Below are 8,354 nucleotides of genomic sequence, written 5' to 3' on the forward strand. Positions count from 1 at the left end.
AAGCACTTTTTGAAGTAAAAAAAAAAAAAAACATTATAAATTGACTGATGGAGAAGCAAACCACAACCGAACAAAATGAAAAGCAATTCATTCTATAGCTGATGGAGATGCTGTTTTATAAATGTAACAAGATGAGGATGGTGCTTTTGAGTGAGTAAAAGTAATGAGTAACCATTCTTTTTTTGTTGAAAGACATTTATTTAAATGCTATGTACTGTATGCTGAGTTAGTACTAATTTTAGGGTTTGATGCTAATAGAGAATCAAGACTTTTAGGAGTTTTTAGTTTTAAATGAATCAGCTATGAAGCCACCTTTTTAACATTACCAAATATCTCTTTAATACAGAGTTCTGCTGCAGTCTCTTTCACACCAAACCATCAAGGACTATATGTAGCATGTTCAGCAGTAAGCAGCTCAAGTGACTTAATAATTTGAACCCCTTGTTTAAAAAATACAAATACGGTATACAGAAAAGTACTGTTACATAATACTTTTGATACCCAGCAGCACTATAACTGATGCCCATTGACACAGAAAATTTCCCTGCTGAATTTGGATAACATAGCTAGTTACTTAAATGTCTTAATTTTTTTGGAAGCTTCTACAAACAGAGAAGAGATATATATGCATTTTTTAAAAGATGCTGTTTGGAATTAGACTCCTAAAACTGCACTTAGCATTTAGCATGTAGTTAGTCCTGTGATGGAAGTGCCTCCGATTTACCAGGGCAGTCATGCTTGGTGAATGTCTGTGCTTGATTAGAACAGTCATTTGCCATTTAGAGAGCAGTTTATAACAAAGACAGCTCACTCTATGAGAGATGGGGAGTACTAATAGAATGCACTAATCATCACCTTCCACGATTAGTAAATCAAGGCAGTCATAGTTGCAATCATGATTAATTTGTACCACTTCCAATGAAAGCACTAAGAGTCTTGAATTAGAAAAACAACCTTCTGAGTTCAAGTCCACATTTTATAGTTGATTATGCAGGTCATGGCGAATGCCTCTACTGGGCATGCCATCAGCTACCTTTCAAGTGAATGTGCTGTAGCATGTATGGAGGATAAACATTAATTAGATTATGCAACAAATGGACATTCAGATGCAGTTCTGGTATATGGAAATAAATATTTTTTTTAGAAATTCTGGCATCTTTCTCCCTATTCCAGTGTAGACCATGAAGGCTCACTGATACGGCTATACTATACTATTCTGATTATTAATTTTAGTGCTGGGATATTTTCATTCAAACTGAGCTTGAATAGATCAGAAAAACATGTTAATTTATATCGAATTTAGTTGGTTAAATGACCAAGTATATATTCAATGGTCTATTTCCTAATGTAAGAAAAAATAGACTTTTTTCAAAGCAAAATACTGCTATGCATTAAATTCCAGTGGTTATCTATTACAACAGCCATTGCTTGACTCTCCTTTTCAATTTTCATTGCCATAATATATGTGCAAATTTGTTATTTTTATATGTGAAAAATTCTATTTCATTTACTTACTTAGAATAAAACCCACCTTCAAGGGAATCCATCTGTGTGGTACTTAGCAAATGATGGCTTAAATAACTAAAGTATTTCAAAACAGGAAGAGTGTGAAACCTAAAGTAGCAATATTGTTCGTCCTAATGTATGTAACACAGAAATAAAAGATCTAGAAACCATGCTGGGAAATTTTGAATTGACAAAACAACAGATGTGAATCAATATTACATTTGACTTGCACATTTTTTGCAGATAAAAAAACTGACACTTCTGAAATTCTGCTGTAATATGTATAATGTATATTTAAAACCTAATTAAATAAATTGCAACAATCTATCAAAATTACCAACACACCATTTCTACTGCATAATATTGTCAGAAACACAGTCCAGAAGCAGAATGTTTTTAGCAATATACTTCAGCCAGAACAGAAAATTAAAGAAGAAAAATGGACATTGTATGATCTATCATGATGTTTCTTGTCATGATATGTTGATATATTGAGTGACAGATGACAGTATAAGAGAGAGCTGCTAGACAGATTAACTTTGTTTACTTATAAAGTACTTCGTTCATGAACAATGGTGATACAGATGTGTCAGTGAAGTAATAGGAGTTTGACAGGCTCTAATGTATCATCCTATGGACACCCGATCATTCTGCATACAAAGCAAAACTATATGCTTGCTTGCAAATACCAAAGAGAAGGGAGTTTTCCATGTTGTTCATTAATATTTTCCTCCAGGTAAATGGGCTCTTACACTTAATTCTTGAATGATTTTATGTTAGAGGAGAAATAACAAGCCTTGATATGTCAAATTTTCAATTGAGTAAATTAATTTTTAATTACAATCATAAGACTCTCTAAGTCACTGTTTCTTTGGGAAATTACACAGCATTGTCAGCCTCCACAGCATACACAGAGAGAGAGCGGACCTAAAAAGGCTGAGCGTACAAAAGATTCACCTCTGTAACATAACATTTCAGGGAGATGTCAGAAATTATGTAGTATGGGTAATAAGGCCAAATTTAAAGACTTGCCCCCTTGGTGAAAACATTTTAACATAAGTTTGAACTCTAAATTGTTACTGTCAAGGGTGCAACATTCATTCAACTGTATTTTCTTTTCTTGGTGCTACTAATCTAGGAGTGTTAGGTTCAACTGTACAACCAAATTCAAGGCCCAATGGAATTTGAACACAGGTAAGTTAAGGGACATTTATCAGTGACACCGTGAATTACTGTTGAGGGCTTTTCACCAAAAATGTACAATGCTGTACCTAGTTGGTGTGTTACAGTTATACATCTGCCATTTCCAATAGATTCTTTCTACTGTTTAACATTCTGAGTGGTTTATATCCATACATTTACTAATCCTACACAAGGTAACAAGGAGAGAAAAGCCTTTTCCATCAGCCATGTTTCCAGCTGGTCCCAATCATGAATACAGAATACACTACACCTTATCAACTGTGAGCCAGACCTTAATTAAACAAATTTTTTTTGATCACTTAACCACTTTAAAAACTACAAATAAATAACTAAAGAACTGCAAAATGTGGTCTTTGAATTACAACAAACTGCTCTCTAATACCTTTTGGCATTTCAGTTCCATTTCAGTTCCTCCTTTCTACTACACCAACAACATTGATGATCAAGAAGAAAAATGGAGAGAAAAACACTGAGAAAATGTGCCAGGTCCTCAAGATAATAATTCCCAGCAAGTACAAATAACTTAATACATTTCCCAGTATATCACATACGTCAGCCATAGTGTTACAGAATTCAGAAGTGAACCAGTTAAACAAACCAGTGCTAGAGGGTTCATTATCACCATATTCTGATGAATTGTTACTGTAGTTTCCTCAAGTTCAACGGGCAAACTAGCTTTGTGTGTTACTCTACTAAAGGGTGATCAGCATGTCATGTTTGATTCAAATGAAGTCAAACTGCCACACGCAGGGCCGGATTTTCCTATAGGCTAACTAGGCTTCAGCCTAGGGCCTCAAGATCAAGAGGAGCCTACATTCAAATTGTTAGCAAAATTTTATTATCTCTCATGTAATTTACAAACTTAAAAATGGAAGGTGAAAGAGCCTCATAAGTGGAATAGCCTAGGGCCTCTTTTCATATAAATCCGGCCCTGGCCACACGGTTTACTACAGTTTTATAGTAAGCTAAGCCAATGTACAGAAGTTTTTACTTATTTATTTTTACGAAACAAATACCAGTAATCGGCAGCAACCTATCAGCATTTATGTTGTGGTGGAGTGGAATGAGGTACTAGCAGACAAAAATCTGCGCTGTCATGCATTAACAAGCAATTCGGACAAAGCATGCTTATTAAATTCCTTAAAAGTAAACACACAATGCAGGAAAGGGTAAACAGTAGCAAAATCATAGAATGGGGTCAATAAGTGGCAGAAGCTGTCATAAAATTGGTTACGATTAAAAAGAATACATACTCAGGCAATTGACTAATGTTATCACTGGTAACAGAAAAGTAATGAATAAAGCCGATGACCAACAGCGTTGCTAAGTATGGAAGACAACTGGAAAAAACACAATCATAATCGTCTAAAGAGCCGATTATTTATTAATGGTTATCTAGATAGATAGATACTTTATTAATCCCAAGGGGAAATTCACAAATCTAAAACGAATGACTAAAATTCAGTAATCAAAACACTTCAAATAATGACTACTGGAATCAATGTTCACCTACAACTGACTGTACCTGATTCAAGGAAAGCTCCACTCGCAGGTCTTGGGATGCAAACTGTCTTTCTGACACCTATTGTTGATATCTCACTCGCTGTAGGGTCTGTTTTTCAGAACGGACCGGATATTGCTGAACACACAGTAAATTGCTTCTAAGAAATGTAACCCTATCACAACATATACGATCAGTATTGTAGAAGATCACAGAATAAAATATACAGAGTAAAACGAGTGAGATGAAAGAGAGAAGAAAAGATGGAAAGGCGTACGTTCTCTATAACTTCCGTCACCTTTATCTACATATTAAACACAGTCACGGAATCTGCAAGTTCAAACGCACACAATAACGATCCAATCAAATTGTTTAGTTTTGTCACATGACGCCGATTTTACGAGCAACATGGCTGCTATTTTATGAGTTTTCAGCGCGCACAATAATAAATCCGATTGGAAACAGAGTAGCTGATTACGTTCCTTTGATAATAATATAAATCTCTGTTAAAAAAAATTTCAAAGAATGTGTTTTGCAGTTGCAAGAAGTAATACTATTGTATCAGCAGCCTGCTAAATGAAAAAGAGAATCTGACTTAATGGTAAAATATGGCAAAACACGTGACAAAGCATGCAATCTGTAGACCAGCTATAACATTTGCAATCTAAATTACTTGAAATATTTTAACGACGAAGGCCGCAGTAATTTGCACGCAAACCATTCGAGCAAAGGGGAAAACTAGTATGTCTAAATGCATACTTGCAGTATAATACTTGCAGAATAAATACTAGTAGTAGTCACAATTAAATGACATCGTTCCTGATTCCTTCAAAGAATACCGTGTTTTACTTAGGTATATCAACGATTTTTAGGGCTATGTTTTTTTAATGTACGTAGCCTGTTAACGTTTTAGATAAAAGTCTGATTTTGAAAGTTAAATGTGGTCTTTAAAACTTTTTTATTTTCTAATTCATTTGCATTGTTTGTAGTAGCTGTCCTGCGGTGGGTTGGCACCCTGCCCAGGATTGGTTCCCTGCCTTGTGCCCTGTGTTGGCTGGGATTGGCTCCAGCAGACCCCCGTGACCCTGTGTTCGGATTCAACGGGTTGGAAAATGGATGGATGGATGGATGTTTGTAGTAGCAGAACTGACTACTGGTAGTGCTTTATGTTCATTCACTTGCCACTTTCGAGTTAATTTATAAAAGGCAGCAAAGATCTAAAGTAGAAATTAGCAGTGTAATTCCGGTTAATGAAATTTAGTTTAAAATCCTCCTTCCCATACATAAAGCTGTATATTGCCTAGTCCAGGGCTATTCAATTACACATTTAGTTGGGCCAGATTTTCAAATCAAGAAATGTAGCTGGGTCAGACATTTTCAGCAGCCATTAAGCAACAGGTAATAACAAATTTTAAACCAACACAAACGAATGGATTGAAAAATAAGTCATGTTTATTCATTGTTTCCCTTTTAAATTTGGTCACATTTGCATCAGGCACATCAAAAATTGCATATAAAACAATTAAAAAGCTCTAACTGAACAGAATCCAAGGTAGTAGCAATACTTTTTTTCCACATTTTAAAAACACAAAAATAAACATTTTGGTCATATCTGACCTAGACACATCTCAAAGTGCATACAATCAAAAAAAGTGCACAGTATTAGCAATAACATTTGTTTCCCTTTTGAAATAAAATTTAAATTTTGGTAATATATGACACAGGCACATCACAAAGTGCATTTCACAGAATAGAAAAGAATTATCAATGCTATTAAAGCTATCAGTGCACAAACCCATAAAAAGTGATAACAGTAATAAACACACATTAATATAACATCTACTGCACACAGGAAACATAGGTTCTTTTTAAATCACCACGTGTAATTAACTGCGTTTTTTGCAAACAAACGGGCTCTCATTGGAGTAACAATTAGATTAATTTGCGAAAGCCACATTCACACTCACTTGATGAAACTGGAATACAACTAAGACTATGCATACACTTGATTATAGAATCATTTAATATGTAGTCAATAACATAACCAGCTGTTTGTGGCCGAGATGCTAGTACAAATCACTGTATCATAGACTACTACCACCACTTCTAGACACACATCAACACACTGCATTGTGGATTGAATGTTTGCTAGGCTGCATGAAGCCCACAGGCAGCCATTTGAATAGTCTAGTCGCCTAGTCGCTTCTTGCCTTACTGAATGTATTTACAATGCAATTTCAAGGTGAAAGCTGCTGTAAAATTCAAAGGATAAACAAAAATACTGTAAAATATAAAGTCTTCAACAACAAGACTCCTGAAAACTATTAAATGGTCTATTCTCCAAAAATAGGCAGAGTTTAGTCAATCTTATCATTCATTCATTCAAGGCAAATACATTTTTTTTTCTTTTTATCAAAGCATACCCTACAAATGACATCACACCTGTCGTCTTGAGCATTCCTCCACTTCCTGGTTTATGTGTCTCTGCTGATCAAGTGAGGAGAGAGCTGGGAAAACTGCATAAACAAGGCTTCAGGGCTAGACGGAATCAACCCCAGGGTGCTGAAAACATGTGACAGTCATCTCAGCGGGTTCCTTCAATACTTACTGTTCCTTTCCCTGAATTTGCAGAAGGTTCCCCAGCTGTGGTAAATATCCTGTGGTCCCATTTCCAAAGAAAGGGTATTCCAGTGATCCCAATGACTTCAGACCAGTTGCTGTCACTTCATACAGTCATATGAAAAAGTTTGGGAACCCCTCTCAGCCTGTATAATAATTTACTTTCAACAAAAAAGATAACAGTGGTATGTCTTTCATTTCTTAGGAACATCTAAGTACTGGGATGTTTTCTGAACAAAGATTTTTAGTGAAGCAGTATTTAGTTGTATGAAATTAAATCAAATGTGAAAAACTGCCTGTGCAAAAATTTGAGTACTCTTGTAATTTTGCTGATTTGAATGCATGTAACTGCTCAATACTGATTATTTGCAACACCAGATTGGTTAGATTAGCTCAGTAAACCTTGAACTTCATAGACAGGTGTGTCCAATCATGAGAAAAGGTATTTAAGGTGGTCAATTGCAAGTTGTGCTTCCCTTTGACTCTCCTCTGAAGAGTGACAGCATGGGATCCTCAAAGCAACTCGCAAAAGATCTGAAAACAAAGATTCTTTAGTATCATGGTTTAGGGGAAGGATACAAAAAGCTATCTCAGAGGTTTAAAAAGTCAGTTTCAACTTTAAGGAATGTAACGGTTGCTGTTAAACCCAGGTCTGGCAGGCCAAGAAAAATACAGGAGCAGCATATGTGCAGGATTGTGAGAATGGTTACAGACAACCCACAGATCACCTCCAAAGACCTGCAAGAACATCTTGCTGCAGATGGTGTATCTGTACATCGTTCTACAATTCAGCGCAATTTGCACAAAGAACATCTGTATGGCAGGGTGATGAGAAAGAAGCCCTTTCTGCACTCACACCACAAACAGAGTCGCTTGTTGTATGCAAATGCTCATTCAGACAAGCCAGATTCATTTTGGAACAAAGTGTTTTGGACTGATGAGACAAAAATTTAATTATTTGGTCATAACAAAAAGCGCTTTGCATGACGGAAGAAGAACACCGCATTCTATGAAAAATACCTGCTACCTACTGTCAAATTTGGTGGAGGTTCCATCATGCTGTGGGGCTGTGTGGCTAGTTCAGGGACTGGGGCCCTTCTTAAAGTCGAGGGTCGGATGAATTCAACCCAATATCAACAAATTCTTCAGGATAATGTTCAAGCATCAGTCACAAAGTTGAAGTTACGCAGGGGTTGAATATTCCAACAAGACAATGACCCAAAACACAGTTCGAAATCTACAAAGGCATTCATGCAGAGGGAGAAGTACAATGTTCTGGAATGGCCACCACAGTGCCCTGACTTGAATATCATCGAAAATCTATGGGATGATTTGAAGCAGGCTGTCCATGCCCTGCAGCCATCAAATTTAACTGAACTGTTGAGATTTTGTATGGAAGAATGGTCAAAAATACCTCCATCCAGAGTCCAGACACTCATCAAAGGCTATAGGAGGCATCTAGAGGCTGTTATATTTGCAAAAGGAGGCTCAACTAAGTATTGATGTAATAGCTCTGTTGAGGTGC

The 8,354-nt window shown here is 36.2% G+C and overlaps 1 protein-coding gene across 5 annotated transcripts in view; it reads right to left on the reverse strand.

Annotated features, from left to right (window-relative positions):
- LOC114654251 (transmembrane protein 127) overlaps nt 1–4,533 on the reverse strand; it is a 51,926-nt gene extending 47,393 nt beyond the window's left edge. For 2 of the 5 annotated variants that reach the window (XR_007935454.1, XR_003716679.2), the window contains exon 1: nt 4,235–4,533. The gene's annotated coding sequence lies outside the window, so the exon portion shown is untranslated. Of the gene's footprint in view, nt 1–3,962; nt 4,068–4,234 lie in introns of those variants that run through there. The other 3 variants (XM_028804675.2, XM_051930157.1, XM_051930158.1) reach the window with 3 other exon arrangements.
- Nucleotides 4,534–8,354: the final 3,821 nt, after the last annotated feature.

This window comes from Erpetoichthys calabaricus, chromosome 7, assembly GCF_900747795.2.
Source record: "Erpetoichthys calabaricus chromosome 7, fErpCal1.3, whole genome shotgun sequence".
Lineage (NCBI taxonomy): Eukaryota > Metazoa > Chordata > Cladistia > Polypteriformes > Polypteridae > Erpetoichthys > Erpetoichthys calabaricus.